Source organism: Humulus lupulus, chromosome 8 (assembly GCF_963169125.1).
Source record: "Humulus lupulus chromosome 8, drHumLupu1.1, whole genome shotgun sequence".
Taxonomy (NCBI): Eukaryota; Viridiplantae; Streptophyta; class Magnoliopsida; order Rosales; family Cannabaceae; genus Humulus; species Humulus lupulus.
In genome coordinates this window covers 116,603,753-116,625,287 of record NC_084800.1, presented here as the reverse complement: position 1 = coordinate 116,625,287, position 21,535 = coordinate 116,603,753, and positions in this window count along the sequence as shown.

Genomic DNA, 21,535 nt, shown 5'->3' with positions numbered 1-21,535 from the left:
TGTTATAGTTTTCTTACCTGTATTCCGAGCCTCCTGATGCACTAAAGCCGCGAGCACGGTCCTCTAGCACGAGCCTCTACAATAACCTAGTCACAACACACAAGAAATATCCCTCAACACTAATCAAATCAAAAACCGCTTCCCTGGACCAATCCCACACCCTCGGGACTCCCAAATCCCTACAACAATCCATCGGAAATATCCCCCGAACCCCCGGAGCAAAAGCTCAAAACTGCAACTTTTGGTGCCCTGAAAATGGCCTAGCGCCGCGGCGCTGCCCTATAGCGCCGCGGCGCCCAGCAAGACAGAAAGCCACCCTCGCCTGGACACATCCTCGCGCCGCGGCGCCCAAGAACAGGGTCGCGGCGCCCCATCGCGAACCCAGAAAAACTGGGTTTTTCCTCTGCATTTCATCATCCAAAACAAAACCTAAACCCCCAAAAATCATTTCAAGACCCCAAATAAACCCTTTAACAACCTATAAACATTAGTATCAAGATCAAAACACAATCACACTTAAAAATCTCATCTAGAGTTTCAAATTCCTCAAACTTTAAACCAACCATCCTATCTTTAGATTCCACACTAAAACTTTGAGAAATCAACCTTGAACCCAAGAAATAACAGAATATAAATCTTACCTTGAGTAGTCCTAGCTCAAATCTGGTTTTTGGTTGCTTCAAATCCTTTTGAATCTCCTCCTAGGTCTCAAAACTTCAGCCCCATCTACACCTCCTCTCCTTTCTTCTTCTTCTCTTTCAATTTTATCAAAGCATCAAATGACCCTAAACACCCAAACCATGACCCACTAAAACCCAGCTGAGAATTGCCTATTACCCTTGCCAAATGACCATGCTACCCCTCCAAATGATCCTTTCTCAACTAATTCCTCAAGGGTACTCTAGTCCTTTCACTAATATTGCAATTCTACCATTTCTTTCACCTAAACTTGTTACTCTCAGTAGTAACTAATGGTTACCCAGGTTACTAAATCTCCAATAACCATTAACCGCCAATTCTCTACTTAACCATAAAATTCCCGAGGTACCCCTAGGCTCCTCCCGAGCCAGGTACAAAATCCCGCTGTGACTCTTAAGTTAATTTGCTCTCTAGGACCGTCTCGGCACGTGCATCACAACAATAACACCACACTCACGTGGTACGATTCACGGAATACAATTATCACATATCAATACAGTTATGCCCAACATGGCCAAAATTACAATTATGCCCACCTAACACGATCCGGGCCTACATGCATACTAATATACATAGTCATGCATCTCAGATAAACAAATAGTCATATAACATGTTTTAAATCATAATCATGTATTTAACTCATAAAATCACACATAAATCCCAACATGCCCTCCTGGCACACTAATCAAGGCCCTTAAGCCTTAATAGCGATTTTGGGTCGTTACAGACAAGTGCCAGCGATTTGCCATAGTTGCCTGAGCTCCCCTGGTCGAGCTGAAGATAATCTCGTCCCCGTGGCCATTCGCGGTCTGGGGGATTAACTTGGTTGGTGCCCTCGCTACTGGAAAGGGAGGAGTTTGTTACGCGGTGGTAGTTATCGACTACTTCACCAAGTGGGAAGAAGTAGAGCCCCTGGCAACAATCACTTCAAAAAGAGTCCTTGACTTCGTGGTCAAGAACATTATCTGCCATTCGGGCTGCCAAAGAAGATCTTATCGGATAATGGAACGCAATTCGATAGTGACCTCTTCACCGAATTCTGTGAGAGGCATGGCATTGTAAAAAGCTTCTCCTCCGTGGCCTATCCCCAGGAAAATGGGCAGGTCGAGGTCGTCAATAAGACACTAAAAGCAAGCCTTAAGAAAAGACTGGACGAAGCCAAGGGAGTCTGGCCAGAACAGCTCCCCTAGGTACTGTGGGCATACCGGACCTTACATCGAACGCTGATAGGTCATACTCCTTTCTCCCTGGCTTTCGGGAGCGAGGCAGTCCTTGTTGTCAAAGTAAAGGTAGCCTCGCATAGAGTCCAGGCATTTGACCAAGACCGCAATGACGAATTGCTCTGCGTGTCCCTCAACCTGATTGATGAAAGACGAGAAGATTCCCTGCTACAGCTCGCGCATTATCAGCAAAAGATCACTTGTTATTTCAACTCAAAGGTCAGAAAATGTACCTTTAGCATTGGCGACCTGGTCCTCAGAAAAGTCTTCTTAGCCAGTAAGGACCCCAAAGACAGAGTATTGGGACAGAACTTGAAAGGGCCCTACCAAATAACCGAGGTCATTAAAGAAGGAACCTACAAGTTACCTCGGTTAAATGGAGAAGCAGTCCCACGAACTTGGAACGCTATCCATTTGAAGAAATATTATCAATGATACCTTTGTAAGGCTTAATCAAAAAAGCCATCTTTTGTTTACTAAGTAATGAGAATTAAATTTTTTTACATTATTGTGTATATTTGTGGATGTAATGTCAAGTAACCACGAAAGACCCTTTCCTAATTACTTGGGGGGCATATGTACTGGATATAACCAGGTCATCCAAAAAACTTAGAAGTTAATTTAAATTGATTGATCGATGTTTTTCTTAAAAAGCACAAGATATCGATAAAGGATTAACACGAACTAAGTTTTCAAATTAATGTCCTGGGTTCAACCAGGTCCTAAAACTTAGAAGTTAGTTCAAATTGGTTTATCGATGTTTTTCTTAAAAAACACAAGACACCGATAAAGGATTAACACGAACTAAGTTTTTAAATTAATGTCCTGGATTCAACCAGGTCCTAAAACTTAGAAGTTAGTTCAAATTGGTTGATCGATGTTTTTCCTAAAAAGCACGAGATACCGATAAAGGATTAACACGAACTAAGTTTTAAATTAATATCCTGGATACAACTCGGACTTAAGTCTTAGAAGTTGGTTCAAGTTGGTTAACAAATGTTTTTCTTAGAAAAGCATAAGATGTCAATCACAACACAAACAGAAACTAAGTTATCACCAAGTGCATAAAGAGAAATAAAGTCTGGGCAAAAATATGTAAATCAATTGAAATAAAATTGAGGAAACCAATTGTCTCGAGGTTAAAAAACTTCATAAGATAAAATTACAAAAAAAAAAATAAACGATAAAAGGAAAGGAGAAAAATTCTAAGCCCTGCCAGGCCGCTCAGCTGAGGTCACCCCCTCGCCATCTTGCTTGGTGGAAGTAGAAGTCTCCCCAGTCTCGGAGGGCGCCTCTTGTTGAAGGGGAGCTTTGAACTTCTCCAAGAAGGACTCCCACGCATCCGGCCCCAGGAAGGAGAAGTCACCATCTGGGTTGAACACCCAGCAGTGGTACAACATAGCCTCCATTGAGCAGCTGGAAGCTGCCCTCTCCGCCGCCAGAGCAGCCTTGGCCTCCTCGGCCTCGACTTTCGCGGCGTCTAGCGCGACCCGGGCAGCCTTGGCTTCCTCGAGCTCGATATTCGCAATGGCTAGGGCGACCTTGGTGGCCTCGGCCTCATGCAGCTTGGTCAGAGATGCCTCCAGCACGGTTTGCGTAGCGACAGAGGTGGCTTGCGTGACCCTCTCATTTTCTCGGGCAGTTTCCAGGGCCGCCTTGGCATCCCTTTCCTATTGTTGAGTAGTCACGAGGGCGACCTGAGCAGCCTGGTGCTCGCCCCTGATTTCCTTGATCCTGGCCCGGGACCGAGATATGCTCCGGTGGAGGGCCAAAGCCGCCTGCAAGACCAAAAGATAATAAGGCAAGTGCCTTATAAATAAATAATAGTACAAACAAACAGGGAGTACCAGTGGCAAAGCCAACTTACCGTGAGGGACATCCCCAATGATGACTCCATCACGTTCTCAGGGCTCCTTGTCTCAATCTCCCGCAGATCCCTTGAGGTGGCATTGTAGCAATGATCCACCATGTAAGTCGCAGTTTCGTAGACCGTCCCCCTAAAGGCATCGGGGAATTTCTCTAGGGCCTAGGGGTTGACCGGGATGCACACACCAGAGGTCGGAGCTGACAAGGTCCCAGTGGGCGCCTGCTGTTCCCGAGTGGAGACAGGAGGTCGCGAGGGAGGTGGAGCCATCATCCTCTCCGTTGCAGGAGGGGGTGGAGGCACATTCTCTAGAGCAGCAGGGACTTGGTTGGCAGTGGCGATGAACGGGATAGCTGGGGTTAAACCTTGCAAGTCGTAGGTCGGAAGTGGCCCTATCTAAGTCCCTAAATAAATAAAGGTTACCTTGGCCGGAGGGGCCGACTGTTGCCCCGGATTGGGCCCTCTCTGCATTGACTTCTTGGGCGACCTCCACTGCCTGCTTACACCGCACGAGGGGCACCTCGTCCTCATCCTCATCAGCGGTTGTTTCCTTGAGGATGGGCGCCATCTCGCGAGCAGCGGGGATGGTCCGTGATCTCCTCCAGGCCAGAGTCCAGCCCAGAGAGATTAACTTACACGCCAGCTTCGTCTCGTCAGACACGAGCTGGCGATAATCCTTTTCACTTGGGGGGAGCCCCGCCAAGGTTTCATATTGAACCCCAAGGGTCACTGATTTGGCCGTCCTCACGAAAATAGTTTCATGATAGTTTCTAAGTCAGGAACGAATAAAAAGAGGCTAATCAGGAATCAACTTACGAGCTGAAGGCAGAAGGAACTTACGAGGATGGTTGAAGTAGTGATGTTCACAGTTGCGAAACCCCTTTGACATGAAGAACTGATCCGTAAAGTCATTGGTGTGGCTGGGCAGCTCGATTACCACTGTCGAATTTGGGAAATGGGTCAGGTAGTAGAACCCGTCACCTCGCCTCCGTTGCTCCGGGCGGACTTTGAGGCAAAAGAAGTACAGGATGTCCGCCGCCGTGGGGACCTCCCATTCCTACTTCAGGAATAAATACTTCGACCCCGCTAATAGACGGTAGGAGTTAGGGGGGAGCTGGAAGGGGGCCAGCTTCACGTAATTTAAAAAATCCGCGAAGTACTGGTCCAATGGGAGGAAGACCCCAGCCTTGAGATGCTCATCAGTCCAGGCGGCGTACTCCTCGTCGGCGCGCAGCTCCGTTCGCCTTCAAGGGGAGGTCGGGCATCCAGGGCGCCCCTCCCTATCTCAATGTTGTGGGAAAGAAATATTTTGTTGACTTTCCCTTGGGTGGTGACCTTCGAGGCGATCCTCTCGACCTCAAAAAAGGCGTCGGTCCCCACTTCGACCTCCTTCTCCATGGTGGGACCGAAGGTGGGGATCAGGGAGTCCGTGACAACCTCTTTCCCCTTGCTGGTTTTCTAGGAGGATGAGCTGCCAGCATTTTTCTTGGGTGCGCTCTTCTTGGGTCCCATCTGGTCGCCTAAGGAACAAAGAAGAAAATTTAGAAAAGGCGACCTAAGCATAAGAAAGAATCTAGCGTGAAGGGTTTCCTTTACATGAGCTAAGGTAATCTCAACCCGCGGCGAGTGAGACCACGCGGTTCTATGAACACGCGCCTGTTCTCCCAATGGCTCCCCGATTACTCGGAATCTGCGTGTCAGGAGGGTCAGAATAAAATTTTTCCTTGGGAGGAAAGTTTCAGTAGGCAAAACCACCTGTGAAGCGTGTCCCCTAAGCTACCCGGATTTTTCACCCTAAAAACTTGTTATTCCAAACAGGCATAAAAAATTTTACCCAGAAAATCACCCCAGAAATTGTATCCTATGAGTCATGCTCCTAAGTGGTTTTTCCTACGGTCGATACCCCTAGGATAAAAACCTACTCATAAAATACCAGCAAAAAAGAGCAGAAGACAAGCAACCTACTGCATGCGACTAAAGAGAAAGTTTACCTAAGCAACAGTGAGGGAAAACATTTAAAACATGCACAAACGGAGGACTTACAGAAATGTTGTGCTATGAAGAGACTGAAAGGAGCGTCTGGGTTGAAATCCTGTTGGAATCACTGGTACCATAGTCACGAAAGAGCCCTTGTGTCTGAACCTCTGGAACGCTAGGAATAGTGTCCGGAAGAAAGAAGGGGTTCTGAAATTGAGAAGAAAGAAGAAGATGAGAAAATTTTCAAATGAAAGGGTGACTCATGCGAAAGGTGGCCAGCCTTTTATATATGTAAAAGGCCAAAGGATGAGGGTCGTTCGATCGTCTTGATGTAGGATACGAGGATCACTACTCGAAAGATGAAACGACGGCCGAAGATAGGCTAGGCCATTTAATGCGGTTCTCGGAAGACGGACCGTCACCAACCACGATGCTCCACGTATTCGATACCAGCGTAATGGGAGGAATGTGAAGAGTCCACAAAGAAGCCTAAAAGCCCTCGCTGTGGCCCCAAGTGACGTCATATGCCACGAGCAAGGGCTTGGGGGACAAATGTACGCCCTAAATATGCACAGGCTATTAGCGAGCTGAGAAATGGCATAATTATATCAGCCACGTGGAAGACACCTACCCAGAGCTACTGTTGAAAGGTTCTACCCCTTTAGCTCGAGGTAACCAAAGGTTTAGTGAGATTACTAAGGCGTCAGATCAGCAGTGTGGACACCACGGGCTGAGACTACATCAAGCTCGAGGTACGAGCTTGAGTTGGCACCTCTGACCTTGTATAAAGTCAACCACGCAATGTAAACTTGCATATATCAAACATCACGTGTATACTCCATTCCTGAATTCTCGGACACGCAACCTAAACGTGCGTGTTCAGGAACCCACGACTGGGTGGGCCATGCGGCCCATTATCCCCCTTACCTATTGATTAGACCACACTTCATTGTCAGGTTTTAACAAAAACAAAATTAAAGTTACTAATATTTTTGTAAAAATTTCACTAAACCTTTGAAAATTACCTCCCGGGCAACGGTGCCAAAATTTGTTTAACGCCCAAATCGTGACAACCACTAAGCGGTGGTTGTAGTATAATCGGGTGGTCGATCCACAAGGAGGTAACCTAAAATCAAAAGATTAGTAGAAAATAACACAAAAAGTTAGTAACAAGAAATAAATAAAGTTGTAAGTTAAAAGAGGTTTAATATTTTGGTATTGTCTTTTTGATAAAGTGATAGAATGAGATAAGTGAAATAAAGGTAAGATGTGATCAAGAGTTGAGAGAATGATAGGTTTCAAGAATCATCCATATGCTTGTTTAGTTACTTGGTTACTTGATTTACAAAAATAAACAAGTAAATAGTTCGTTTCCCAACATTTACTTGGAAAATCTAACATTAAAGTCCATATTCTTTTCTAACAAAAGTTCATTTGCGTTATAAAGTTTTTTACTTTAAAAGCACAATTTTAATCTTATGAAAAATCTAAAAATGACAAAATACCCAAAGGCAACAATGCAACAGAAGATTAGACATAAAATTAGGTATCAATATTACTTTTACTAATTAGAAGTACATAGAAAGAGCATGACTAATCCTATATACTATTACAATAAGTAAATAAAGATGGAGATGAAAGAACATAAATAACTCAAAATTTTTACATTAAGAACATAGTAAATCAAAGTAGCAAAATAACATCACTAGCATATGGAATCATCCCTAACCTTCCTAGGAAGATTAGGCCATTATGCTCATGATTCTCACAAAATTGTAAGAAGAAAATATGAGAAGAAAGTGAGTAGAAATTTTGCTATAGTTTCTTTACTCTAAAAATTACATACTAGGTCTGAAGGAGTCCATATTTATAGAAGGAAAAAAACGGACTAAAAAGAAATTAAACAACAAAATGAGGTTTACAAAATAAATATGAAATATTAATAATAAAATATGACTTTGAAAAATCAAATCTTATTATTAATATTAACCTAGCTATTTTGGTGTATGGTCATTTTTCCCTTTTTTAAAATACCACAAAAACATGAGCTTTAAAGCTCAAAATAGCAATTTATCAAAGCCCAATACCCACAAAACATGGGTTGAAAGTGACTGGTGACATAAGAGGGTTTTGACCCACTCCCAACCAATGGGGAGGTGCCACATAGGCAGCTGGCTGGGAGAGTTGGGTCTTCGGATGGGCTGCTGAAGATGGGCTTTGAATGGCTACTGGAAGATGTCATTGGGTCAATGAGGTGCTGGACCGTGACTGGCTTTGGGCCTGGAGGTTCGTTGGGCTTGCTCGAGGCTTGATGGGAAGCTCAGCTGGGATTTGCTGGAGGTGAGGCATGGGTCAAATGAAGGGAAAGGAGGAGCCAAGTTTGACCAGTCAACGCAGGAGGAGAAATATGGGTATGTTGGGACACGTGGTGCGCTGGGAGTCTGAAGTTGTGTTAGGCGTGGACTGCTTGGATTTGAAGAAGTGTGCTTGGTTGAACCGGTCAATGCAGGAAGGAAGGCTTCAATGGTCACGATGGGGACAAGCTGGAAAAGGTGCTGGGAAACTTCAGCGTGGGCCTGCAGATTGGGCTGGAGTCTTGGGCCGAATGGGCCTGAGCTTCATTTCTTCAACAAAATATCATTTTCTTCCTTTCTTTTTTCAGTTTTAACTCATTCTTTCTCTTCTCTTTTTGCTTATGTTCAAATACAATTTATTTCCAAAAAATTAACAATAAATTTAATTATAATCAGATATTTTCATTTATTAAATTTATTATATTAATTCCATGAAAATATTAATTAAACTTAATTTATTTTGACCATTAAGTCAATAAATATGCACTTTTCACCACTAATCACCGAGCCAACACTAAGAACCATGACCACCACCCGTATGCAACCACCTCCGCCCCGGCTTCCGAAACAGTACCCAGCCCCCCATCCCTGATTCATCCTCCCTTCAACGACACAGACCCATCATCACAACCACCCGATCTCTCCATCCAAGCTCCAACCCATTCCACTCAACACAAGGCACCCATTCCAAACTCTCACGCCATCTTGGCTCTTTCGTGTCCATTCACGATCAAGATTTCGCAGCTCATTGGATTGTTCTTCATTGGGGTCTCAAGAAATTTTTGCAAAAACAGGGTGCATTCAAAAGGGTATCTTGCTCCTCCAAGGTACATATTACTCTTGTTTCCTCACTTTGGGCATTATAATTCACTATGGTTGCTGGAATTTTTGTTATTGAGCATTATGCCTAAAAGAAATCAAGTAGCAAATCGAAAGAAAAAGTCTACCGCAAATGAACGACCTGTTGTTGAAAAGTTTATATCCCCGAAGGCTACCGAAAAATTCAGGAAACATTTCAGGCGCGATATTTGATTTGAGAGAGCATCCCCACTGTTGAAAATCCGGATTATGTGGCTGCATGAATTTTTGTTAGAGCATTATGCCTAAAAGCAAGCAAGTAGCAAACCGGAAGAAAAATTATGTGGCAAATGAGCAACCTGTTGTTGAAAAGTTTATATCCCCGAAGGCTGCGAAAAAATTCAGGAAACTTGTTGGGCGCGATATTTTGTTTGAGAGAGTATTCTCCACTATTGGAAATCTGGATTATGTGACCACTGTGATTAACATTCGAGGGTGGCTTAATTTTTGTACAGCACCTCGTGAGGCTATCGTTCCTTGGGTCAAAGAATTCTATGCTAACTTTGTGTCACATAAATTTAGAGAAGTCACAGTCTGGAGCAAGCAAGTTAGTTATGCACCTTAGGACATCAATGTTGTTTTTGGGTTGCCTAATATCGATGTGGCTGAGTATGGAGACGTTGCCCCTAACCAAAGTGATGCAGAACTTGCCAATATGTTGACAGAAGTTACTTTGGCAAGCAAACAATGGAATGTTTCGAAGAAATTTGGACCTCATACTATTTCTCGTACTTCCTTGACGACTCCTGCCCGTGTCTGGAATCATTTTATGAAAACCAACATGTTGCCCACGACTCATGAGACCTCGGTCAGCAAAGATCGTGTCATCCAAATTTTCAGCAGTTTGACTAGCCTATCATTTAATGTGGGGGAGCTTATTTCAGAAAAGACCATTGCCTTGGGTGTTATCAAGAACAAGGGACAATTATTTTTTCCCACATTGATCACTACCTTGTGTCTCAATGCGGTTGTGCCCCTAGCTCTAGATGATGAACGACGTCACTCTCTTGATTACATTGATGCACATACTATTCAAATAGTTACCAAAGTTGTTTCCATTCAGAGAGTGCGGGCCTCGACCTCTACCCCACTGCCATCATCTGACCATGACTCTACTGTGCCTCCGAACCCCACTGTCACCGAGCTTTATGCCACTTAGCAGAGTATGCTTAGTATGAGGCATCATATGGAGGTCTAGAAGCATGTCTATTGGGGATATGTGCGCCAGCGTGACAATGTATTGCGTCACTCTTTCCAACCCATTGAGCTTTTCCAAGATTTTTATGAGGCCGTCATGGAGCGGTGCGTGCACCTAAACCATCCGTTGTGCCTGCCTCTTCAGACGAGGAGGAGGATGGCGAGCAGAAGGAGTTTATTTATTTTCCAGCATAATTTTCATTCCCTGTTCTGTTCTTTTTTGTGTTATCTGTTTTTTTCTGTTGTTTTTATGCACTGAGGACAGTGCTCTCCCTTAAGTTTGGGGGGTGTTTTTTGTAACTGTTTTGTGTTATTTTAATTTCCTATATGTTTCTTAATTTTTAGGTATTGTTAGGCGTGTTTTGTTTAAAGTCTTGAGTCTAGTGATAATGGAATCAATTCTTGTAATGGTTGTATTTTAGTGTGGAATGGCTCGATGATAAAATGTCAGAAAACAAAATTGTATCATTTGAAAACTTTTCTGTAAGAGCGAGCCTTTAGTACTTAAAATTTTTTGTGGTAATTCGACCATAGTGAGAATGTGTCCCAATTAATTGTCCATAGTTTGAACATGAAATCTTTCACTCTAGATTAAACTAAGTAATCATAAAGGTTTATGTTTTTAGAATTTGTTCTATAATTCCCTTGAGGCGAAATCCTAGGAGGCTTAGTGATTTAGAGAGGATTTAGGCAATTTTCTTGGACTGTTTGAGCTTTTCTTACCTACCTTGAAATTACTATCCGTAATGACCCAACTTTGAGCTTATTGGCCTATTTTGTTCATATAACCTCGACTTGATAGCCAATCCCACTTTTGAATATCCCTTTTTCATTTCCCACCAAACCTTAAGCCCAGTTTTTCTTGGATATTATTTGAGTTAAGTTTGGGGGGAAGTGAAGAAATGGTATCTTGGTTATTTGGGGGTGTTCATATTTGTTAATTAATGCACTTATACGCTCAAATTTGTTAAGTGTGTTTATGTTTTATTATCTTCAATATTTTATTTATAGTTTATTGCTTTAAAGTTGTCTCGTTTACTAATAATTTAAAAAAATAATAATAAATATATATGCCAAAAAATGAATGTAAAAAGAAAAAGAAAATAGAGATATATATATAGTTAAGTGTAAATAAACAAGCTTGTAATTGACTACTAATCATATTTGAGCATATAAATGTGGTGTGCACATAAGTGGGAATTGAGTGTTATTGAGTGAGTTGGGGGGGGGGGGGGGGAGTGAGTTCACTTGAAAGGGATAGAGGATAATGCATTCATTAGGTCCAAGGAAAACTTGGTTTTTAAGGTTGTAGCCTACAAAACCTATCTTAATCCATGCCCCTAGCCTAGCCTACATTACAACCATGTAAATACCTATTGATCTAACTCACTTTGTCAACTACATTATGTAGAGTCCAAGAACTTTACTTAGATAGTTAGATAGTAGTAGTATTATTAATAACTAGCAGTAGTTATAGTATGTTTATTACTGTGGATTTTGGTTCAAGCCGGGACTTAGTTGAACACTCGTAGCAACACTTATACATTTTATAAGTTTAACCTATAGTTTAAGAATATTAATTATAACATAAGGTTTGATTAATATAGCTTATTATAAAGATGATATTTATTATACAGTAAGGTTTAGATAGAACCAATAGGATCATGACACTTTTCATGTGCATGTTTATTGAGAAATTAAGTATTTTTGAGGAATAGTTTATTAAGAGTAATATTTGAAAACCCTAGAGTCTGCTAGCAAGTTTGAAAAAAGTTATAGGACTCAGTCAAAGCAGTTTACTCAATTCAAATTAGGCTGAAAAAGTGCAATTACGTGTATAATATTTCAGCGTATGCCAATATATCGCAGCTCTAGGGGGCGATATATAGCCACTCGGGGAATACGAAAAACACGTAACTTCGAACGAACACGTCGACGAGCCTCGAGAATATAAGCCCAGCCGATATATCGCCTACCATGGGTGATATATTGGCTCTAGGGCAAGGATTTTGAATAATTTTGAAACCGAGCTCATTTTATTCATAACCTTTTGATAAGCCTCATAATCTTTTTGACCGAGTCTTAAGCCTCTATTGAACGATTATACAAATGTTTTTAATTAAATAGTCATTATTTTTATTCAAGCTAAAAGAAGATCTTTTCATTCTTGAACTCTATAAATAGGACCTAATACCCAACCATTTCTTTCATTCTTTAAGCTGAGTTCAGAGCCTTCAAGCAACTAGGTTTACTTTAGAGTGTCAAACACTTGGGTTGGGGTAATAAACTTATCATCTTAAGCTTATTAAATACTTGTAAACTAAGGTTAATAGTGTGTGTTTCGATATCGAGGTGTAGTTCGGTTATAGTCCATTCAAAGGTATTCCTATTCCTAGTTCATTTCTGTATGTTTAATTAGTTTTTATAGTTTTTCTTTACTCAAATCCTAACTCAATATTTTCAATTCTTGGTTAGGCATCTAAGTTCTTTGAACTTGAGGTTTCTTGTTGATAAGTATCTTTTCAGTGATTTAGACTCATTTCTTTTCATCTCTTTCTTTTAGAAATAATCACATTATTCTTGTTGGTAATAGGAGTGTTCCAAAATCCCGTCCTTGTTCTCACTTCCCCGTAATTGGTAAGTTAAATAGGATAGTTTCTATATGTTATGTGTTATGTGTTATGTATAATGTATGATATGTTTTTATATGTTATGATATATATGTTTTGGGGCTTATAGTTGCTTAAATAGCAAACCCCAACACTTTTATGTTCTTGGGGCTTATAGTTTCTTAGCTAGCAAACCTCATTGTATTTTGAGGATTATAGTTGCTTAGTTAGCAAACCCCAATGATTACCATGTACATGGATTAAAATTGTGATGTATGTTATAGTTTATAGTTTATGTTTATGTTTCATGTTTTTAGTAGATTTTCCTTGCTGGGCATTAGGCTCATTCCTTTATTTTATACGAGCAGGAAAATAAGTTTACGGCGAAAAGATTCTTGGCGGCTTGGGATTGTGTATTGAGAGAGAATGGATTCGGTGGACTGCATGAACGATTCGAGGATGAAGTTGTTTTTAGTCATTTCAATTATACTTTTTATGTATTTTCCGCACCTGATCTTGTAACAAATTTATTTATAATTTAAGATATGTTTTATTTTCAAAATAATGGGATCCCATATCATAACCAAAATTTTATGTATGTTAACCTTTGCTTTACAGTTTTTAAGAAAGTTATGACTATTTCATATGTATGTTTTCTTAAGATATTAATGTCTATGTATAGTAGTTTTAATGGTCCAAAGTCTAGAATTAGTTAGGTCATTACAGTTGGTATCAAAGCAACGGTTCATTCGCATGAAGTTCTCCTCGATACACACACTCAAAGCTCCGAATCTGACCGCCAAGTAAGTGTTTAAGTTATAGTTATGTGTATAGCTAACACTCTTAGCGTTTATGTTTTCAATTAAGAATGAACAGAGCATTAACTTATGAGGATATCCAAGCCATTAAGGCTTTAAAAAAAATTAGAGATCCGAGAAACACCGTAGGAGTGCTAGAAAGAATCACTCAAAGACTACTTTTGTTCCACAGGGAGATAGGTCACCTCCAAAAATCTAAGCAAATCATGATGAGATCAATGGAGCAATATGTTTTAGTAATTAGACTTTTTAGAGATTATCCTACCGTGATTGCAGCCTTAGAAGAAATTTGGGAGACGATAGATGATGAAGATGAATTGCCGGTAGCTTTGAGATATGGTTTTCACATACTTAGGTTCACTTCAAAAATGGAATTTCAATTTACAAATGAGCAAAAACATATAATTTTTATGAATCTTCCTCGAGGGCATTTTGAGGCACAAGACAATGATGACTATGAAGAGATAGATGACGATATGCTAGATGAAGGATCGGATGTAGAAGATCCCGATTTTTAGAATAGATTAGTTTCATTATTTATTTTGTTTTATCTGCATTTATGATTGTAAATAGTGAAAAATTTTCTTTTTTCCAAATTAATATCATGTTATTTTTTTGTTAACATATATGAGTTTGATTTTTCTTTTGCAATCATAATAAATAATAAAATATAATAAATAATGACTAAGTTCGATGAAGGTGAATACAAATCAAAGAACTGAGTTCTCTATATTGAGAGTTAGGGGGCCATAGTAGTGGGAACGATTTTACTGATCCCAACCCTCCCTCTATATGGTTAACTTTGGAACAAAGAAGAGTTTCAAGCCTGAGAAATAAGTCATATAGGATGATTAGTAATAGGCTTAGAAAATAATAAAGATGGCTTATTTTTCTAAGTATAGAAACCCACTCTAATAATAAAGAAGACTAATATAACTTTCATAAGAAGTCATAATTAATAGGTCCGAGTTATGTTTGTTTAGATTAAGTTTTTGCCTTAGAGCCTATTAGGGTAAAAGTTATGACATGTTTTTCTCAACTGTTATAACTCTGCTAAGATATCGCTCCAAAGATCTGCTCGCACCAATGGAAATGCCTCCAACAATGCTCCAGTGAGCAATGAAGCCCCTCCGGTTTGTAGAAGGGGAGTACATGCTACTGCCAGCCACAATGCACCGCCGCCACCGCCAGTTGACAACACTGTGGAAATTACCAGACTGTGACAACAAGTCAAGGAGTTATTGCAGCAACAGTGACAATAGGCTTAGCCTCAGACTCAGCCTCTGCCTTCGCCGTAACCACAGCCCCAAAAAATGGCCCCAGCACCCCAACAAGTTGGTCCATATGGGGGATGGCCAGTGGCGAACTATGCGCCGTATCCAGTTCAACACATGGAGCCAATTTATCAGTTGTTTCATAAGCAACATGCTCCAAACTTTGAATGGACTATAGACCCCTTTGAGGTGGAAGAATGGCTCAGAAATGTGGAGCTAATCCTGATGCACATGAATCTCAGCAACGCAGACCGTATATCCTGCATTTCATCTCTCCTCATGAAAGATGCCAGAATATGGTGGGACTTAGTCCAGCAAACGCATGATGTTGTCACCATGACTTGGACCCGATTTATGGAGCTGTTCCACAAAAAGTATTATAATTCAGCTGTCATCGTTTCAAGAGTTGAGGAGTTCGCTGGCCTGAAGCAAGGGAATTTATCAGTGGCAGAGTATGCTCGGGAGTTCGATCGATTAGCTAAGCTTGCACCGAAAATGGTTCCAACTCACTATCTGAGGGTGTCTAAGTTCGTTAAAGGACTTCGACCAAAGATCGAGCTAGGGGTTAAGCTAGCAAACCCAGGAAATACTACCTATGCCGATGTTCTAGAAACAACAATAGGAGTAGAAAGGCTGCAGGCAAATGTTAGAAAAGAGGAGACCAGTAAGCCTGAACCTAAACAGTTAAGTCAACCTCATAACAGTCGAAACAACAACCACCACAACAACAAAACTCAGTCCAATAACAGTTAGAAAAGAAGGCATCCTGACAATAAGCAGTCTGATAGCGATAAAAGGGCACAGATGAACAATGGAAGCAGTAGGTCGGGTTATGTAGAATACCCGCAATGTACTAAGTGCCAGAAGAAACATCCTGGTGAATGTCGGGCAAACACCAAGGGATGTTACAATTGTGGTCAAGAAGGACACCAGAAGAAAGAATGTCCCCAGCTCAAGCCAGAGGGAAAAAAGGAAGAAAAGATGGTTCCTGCCAGGGTATTTTCCTTAACACATGGAGAAACTGATGCTAGCAATAAGGTGATCACAGGTCAGGTTTCTATCCTCGATAATATATGTTTTGTATTATTTGATTCGGGAGCCACTCATTCTTATATCTCGTTAGGAATGATAGAAAAACTAGACAAACCTTGTGAAAGATTTAGAACTAGGTTAGTAACTGAGTTTCCCTCGGGCAAAATAGTTCTATCATCACGGATAATACGAGGCGTACCGATCAAGATTGAGGACGTAGAACTAGTAGGAGACCTGATAGAACTGGAGATCAAGGACTTCGACATGATACTAGTCATGGACTGGCTAGCAAGGCATGGTGCAACCATCGATTGCAAATGCAAGAAGGTGACGTTCGAGACTCTTGACGGCCAGAGACTATGCTTCATGGGACAAGTTTCAGGACTACGCACCCCGCTAATATCATCTCTCAAAGCTCAAAGGATGATAGAAAAAGGATGTCAAGCATTCATAGCCAGCATCACAGATGTAGTAAAGGAATCACCACTTAAGGTTGGAGACGTTGGCATTGTAAGAGAATTTCCAGAAGTATTTCCCGATGACTTACTAGGGTTGCCGCCGACTTAGGAAATTGACTTCACGATAGAATTAGCATCGGGCAACGAGCCTATCTCCAAGGCACTATACCAGATGGCACCTACATAACTCAAGGAGTTAAAGACACGGCTACAAGTGCTCCTAAACTTGGGTTTCATCAGACCAAGCCATTTGCCATGGGGAGCACTGGTTCTATTTGTGAAGAAGAAGGACAAAAGCATGCGAATGTGCATAGATTATCGCGAGCTGAATAAGGTAAAGATTAAAAATATGTACCTGCTACCCTGGATTGACAACTTGTTTGATCAACTTCGAGGTATGGCCGTGTTTTCAAAGATTGATTTACGGTTCGGGTACCATTAACTCAAGGTGTGGGGAGAGGATATTCCTAGGACAACTTTTATAACTCGTTATGGGCATTACGAGTTCTTAGTTATGTCTTTCAGTCTTACCAACACTCCAGCCACGTTTATGGACTTAATGAATAGGGTCTTCAAGGACTACTTGGATAAATTCATCGTAGTGTTCATCGATGACATCTTAGTATACTCAAAGGATGAAGTCGAGTAAGAGGAACATTTAAGGTTGATCTTATCATGACTAAAGGGGCATCAACTCTACACCAACTTCAAGAAATGCGAGTTTTGTCTTTCGCAAGTGGCGTTCCTAGGGCACATTATATCCAAGGACGGAGTTACAGTAGACCCATCCAAGGTAGAAGCTGTGAAGAATTGACCAAGACCAAAGAACGCATCCGAAGTGAGGAGCTTTCTGGGATTAGTAGGTTATTATCAGAGGTTCATAGAGGGCTTTTCTAAGATAGCCACTCTGCTCACTAACCTAACCCGAAAACATAAAAGATTCAATTGGACTGATAAATGTGAAGAAAGCTTCCAGTTTCTTAAGGACAAGTTGTGCTCAGCACCAGTACTCTGTGTACCGACACCCAACGACAAGTTTGTAGTCTACTGTGTTGCATCAAAGCAAGGGTTGGGTTGCATGCTAATGCAGAATGACAAGGTGATAGCCTACGCCTCAAGGCAGCTGAAGGAGTACGAGCAACGCTATCCAACTCACGATATGGAGTTGGTAGCAGCGGTCTTTGCATTAAAAATCTGGCGCCATTATCTTTACAGAGAAGGGTGTGAGATTTATACGGACCACAAAATTTTAAAGTACTTTTTTACTCAGAAGGAGCTCAACATGAGGTAGCGCAGGTGGTTAGAGATAGTAAAGGATTACCACTGTGAAATCCTATACCACCCGAGAAAGGAAAACGTAGTTACCGATGCGCTAAGTGGGAAGAGTTATGGAAGTCTAGCAGCACTAGCCAGAATGGAAAAACCGCTACGGCAGGAGCTGATAAATGCCAGAATAGAAGTAGTTATCGGTAAGCTGGCTAATTTGTCTATCCAGTCAAATCTGCTAGAGGATATAAGGATTGGACAAGAGCATGATGACAAATTCGTAATACATATGGATGCAGTTAGGGGAGACAAGGCCACATATTTCTCAATATCAGGTCAAGGGTTATTGAGATATAAGGATTGGGTATGCATGCGAAATGATTAAAGGATTCAGATGACAATTTTAGAAGAAGCACACAGTACCCCATACTCAGTTCACCCAAGATCAACCAAGATGACTCACGACATCAAGGAAATATATTGGTGGCCAGGGATGAAGAAGGATATAGTAGAATTTGTGTCTAAATGCTTAGTATGCCAACAAGTGAAAGCAGAACATCAGCGGCCTGTAGGCTTACTGCAACCACTTAGCGTACTAGAATGAAAATGGGACGATATAGCAATGGATTTGATGATGGGTTTTCCACAAACGAATAAGGAACATGATTCAACTTAGGTACTAATAGATAGACTAACCAAGTCAGCTAATTTCCTTCTGGTTAAGACTTCATACACAGCGGATCAATACGCAGACATCTATGTCCAAGAGATAGTAAGGTTACATGGAATCCCCAAGACAATAGTGTCGGATAGAGGATCGGTGTTTACATTGAGATTTTGGGGAAGCTTGTAGCAAGCCATGGGTACTAAGTTAAGTCTTAGTATAACTTTTCAACCTCTGACAGACGGTTAGTCCGAGCGCACGATATAGATTTTAGAAGATATGTTACGCGCTTGTGTACTTGAATTTCGAGGATCATGGAATAAGTACTTGCCGTTGATAGAGTTCTGCTACAACAATAGCTACTAGTCAACGATTGGGATGGTACCATATGAGTTACGTTATGGAAGAAGGTGTCGATCGCCGTTGCATTTGGACAAAGTAGGAGAAAGGAAGCTTCTTGTTCCCAAAGCTGTTAGAAAAGCTCAAGAAGCAGTAGCGCTGATTAGAAAGCATATGCTCGGAGCTCAAAGCCGTCAGAAAATCTATGTGAATGCCAAGCGACGTGATGTGGAATTCAAAGTCGGAGATCAAGTCTTCCTGAAGATATCTCCTATGAAAGGCGTAAAGCGGTTTGGGAGGAAAGGCAAGCTTAGTCCCTGGTTTATAGGTCCTTTTGAGATATTGGACAAAGTGGGAGCAGTTGCATATAGATTAACCCTACTGCCAGCCCTAGCAGATAGCCACAACGTGTTCCACATCTCAATGCTACGAAAGTATGTGCCAGACCCATCTCACGTCCTCAAGTACGATACGATAGAACTCCAGAAAGACTTGAGTTACGAGGAACGACCGATTAGACTCCTAGATAGAGGGATGAAGCAGTTACAGTCCAAGAGTATTCCGATAGTCAAAGTCCTATGGAGTAATAGTTCTGAATGGGAGGCAACGTGGGAGTTGGAGGAGGACATGATAGCTCGACATTCGGAATTGTTTGGTAAGTAAATTTCGAGGACGAAATTCTTTTTAGTAGGGGAGAATTGTAGAGTCCAAGAACTTTACTTAGCTAGTTAGATAGTATTAGTAGTAGTAATAGCTAGTAGTAGTTATAGTATGTTTATTACTGTGGATTTTGGTTCAAGCCGGGACTTAGTTGAACACTCGTAGCAACACTTATACATTTTATAAGTTTAACCTATAGTTTAAGAATATTAGTTATAACATAAGGATGGATTAATATAGCTGATTATGAAGATGATATTTATTATACAATAAGGTTTAGATAGAACCAATAAGATCATGACACTTGTCATGTGCATGTTTATTGAGAAATTAAGTATTTTTAAGGAATAGTTTATTAAGAGTAATATTTGAAAACCCCAGAGTCTGCCAGCAACTTTGAAATCGTTATAGGACTCAGTCAAAGCTGGTTACTCAATTCAAATTAGGCTGAAAAAGTGCAATTATGTGTATAATATTTCAGCGTATGCCGATATATCGCAGCTCTAGGGGGCGATATATCGCCACTCGGGGAATACGAAAAACACATAACTTCGCACGAACACGTCTACGAGCCTCGGGAATATAAGCCCAGGCGATATATCTCTTACCATGGGCGATATATCGGCTCTAGGGCAAGGTTTTTCAATAATTTTAAAACCGAGCTCATTTTAATCATAACCTCTTGATAAGCCTCAGGATCTTTTTGACCGAGTCTTAAGCCTCTGGTGAACGATTATACAAATGTTTTTAATTAAATAGTCATTAATTTTATTCAAGCTAAAAGAAGATCTTTTCATTCCTGAACTCTATAAATAGGACCTAGTACCCAACCATTTCATTCATTCTTCAAGCTAAGTTCAGAGCCTTCAAGCAGCTAGGATTACTTTAGAGTGTTAAACACTTGGGTTGGGGATATAAGCTTTATCATCTTAAGCTTATTAAACACTTGGAAAGTAAGGTTAATAGTGTGTATTTCGATATTGAGATGTAATTCGGTTATAGTGCATTCAAAGGTATTCCTATTCCTAGTTCATTTCTGTATGTTTCATTAGTTTTTATAGTTTTTCTCTACTCAAATCCTAACTCAATATTTTCAATTCTTGGTTCGGCATCTAAGTTCTTTGAACTTGAGGTTTCTTGTCGGTAAGTATCTTCTCGGTGATTTAGACTCATTTCTTTTCATCTATTTCTTTTCTAAACACTCACATTATTCTTGTTGGTAATAGAAGTGTTCCAAAATCTTGTCCTTGTTCTCACATCCCCGTAATAGGTAAGGAAAATAGGATAGCTTCTATATGTTATGTGTTATGTTTATGTATAATGTATGATATGTTTTTATATGTTATGATATATATATGTTTTGGGGCTTATAGTTGCTTAAATAGCAAACCCCAACACTTTTATGTTCTTGGGGCTTATAGTTGCTTAGCTAGCAAACCTCATTGTATTTTGAGGATTATAGTTGCTTAGTTAGCAAACCCCAATGATTACCATGTACATGGATTAGAATTGTGATGTATGTTATAGTTTATAGCTTATGTTTATGTTTCATGCTTTTAGTAGATTTGCCTTGCTGGGCATTAGGCTCATTCCTTTATTTTATATGCGGAGGAAAATAAGTTGGCGGCGGAAAGATTCTTGGCGGCTTGGGATTGTGTATTGAGGGAGAATGGATTTAGTGGACTGCGTGAACAATTTGAGGACGAAGTTGTTTTTAGTCATTTCAATTATACTTTTTATGTATTTTCTGCACCTGATCTTGTAACGAATTTATTTATAATTTAAGATATGTTTTATTTTCAAAACAATGGGATCCCATATCATACCCCAAATTTTATGTATGTTAACATTTGCTTTACAGTTTTTAATAAAGTTATGACTATTTCATATGTATGTTTTCTTAAGATAATAGTGTCTATGTATAGTAGTTTTAATGGTCCAAAGTCTAGAATTAGTTGGGTCATTACACATTAGTGTAGAGGGATTATTGAGTTTTACATCTGAAAGCATGAATTAAGCCTTAGGATTGTTGCTTAGCCTAGTCTAGGGGAGAGCGGTTGATTGGGAAGAGCTATTTGTGAACTAATTGGGGTCATATTGAAAGCTTGGTTCGGTTAGCATCTTAATACTTGGGGAACTTGGCTTGCATATACACTTGAGTTATCTTTGGAATCCTTGATTGAAGAGTTCTATTCCCACTTTGATATGACCAATTCCAAATTGATTCCTAGTGTTGTTTTATTTTG